Here is a 1,390-nt window from a genome sequence, read left to right as displayed (position 1 = left end):
TCGCCCCGCCCCCAGCTCGGGGGCGGAGCCCCGGGGGCGGGGCCGTATGGGAGGGGCGGGGCCGAGGCGGGCTGCTGTCCAATGGAGGCGGGACTTGGTAGGGTGGGCCGGGCTCTGGGGGGCGGAGTCAGGGAGGGGCGTAACCAAAGGGTGGTGTAGCATTATCTCTGTAACTGCATGAAAGAAGCCTTGGGTGCTTAAGGGAGATTGCGTGTGAGAGCTTCTGTGTAATTGTGTCTGTAACTAACGATCTGTACACAACAGACCTATTCTGTGTGATGTGTCGTGTGTGTGAGAGAGACAGAGACAGACACAGACACAGAGACACAGAAAGAGATGAGAGTCAGGTGAGGAAGCAGTGGGTAAGAAACACCGTAACAAGAACCCCCCTGACCAAAGTGGGAGCCCGGGTGGGGGTGGAGGTGGGGTGGAGAGGAAGGAGGTGGGAAGGGAAGAAGGGGAGGGAGGGAGTAGAACAAGAGGACTGAGGCAGGGGAGGAATAGAGGAGGGCAAGAAAGGAGATGCCTTGATGGAGACAGTACAGGTTTGGATAGAGGTCTGGCACAGGGAAAATGTTAGGGGATCCACAGGGATGACCCCAACTAAGAATCTAGGCAGTGGTGAAGAGGCTGCCTTTGATGCCCCTCCCCTATAATGAGACTGATGCCTACCTTGGTTACCATTCCTAGAAGGACTTTGAAGGTCCCCCGTGGAGGGCCTCACTAGCCCTGAGGAAGAGTTGGGGGGGTTGGTGGGGAACATGGGAGGATGGGAGAGCAAGGGAATGGGGAAATGGATATGTAAATATGAGTAGTAATTAAAGAATTTTACAAGATTACAAAAAAGAAACACCACAACAGATTGTAACCAACTGCCTGAGATCATACATACATACATACATACACACATACATACATACATCTGAAAGAGGCCATAGGTACATGGAGGAGGTTGTGATTGATTGGCTATTAATGTATATGACAGCCCCTGTGTAATCGTGTGTCTGTGAGTAACTTTATACAACAGACTGAGCTGTTTATACTGTTGTGTGTTTGTGTATGCCAGACTGAGAGTGTCAGAAGAGAGGACACGTTTCGAGAATGTGTGTGAGAGAAACATTGTAACACTGTGTCAGACTGCATGAAGGAGATAGTATAAAAGAGGCCATTAGATACATGAGAGTGTGTCTGACGGAGTATTAGGAAAGCCTGTGTATATTTGGGGGCGCCTGTGAGAGACTCCTATCTCCAGACTGCGGAAGACTGTATACCAGTCTTTGTGACAAGATAATATGGGAGCTCACAGGTGTTGGAAGTCTCTGTGAGAATATAGGTATAAAGGAGAGGGCAATAAAGTGAGAAGCTCCATGTGAGAGGGGAGCTGTGTGTG

The sequence above is a fragment of the Cricetulus griseus genome, assembly GCF_003668045.3.
Source record: "Cricetulus griseus strain 17A/GY chromosome 1 unlocalized genomic scaffold, alternate assembly CriGri-PICRH-1.0 chr1_0, whole genome shotgun sequence".
Lineage (NCBI taxonomy): Eukaryota > Metazoa > Chordata > Mammalia > Rodentia > Cricetidae > Cricetulus > Cricetulus griseus.
Note: the sequence above shows the minus strand (reverse complement) of the source record.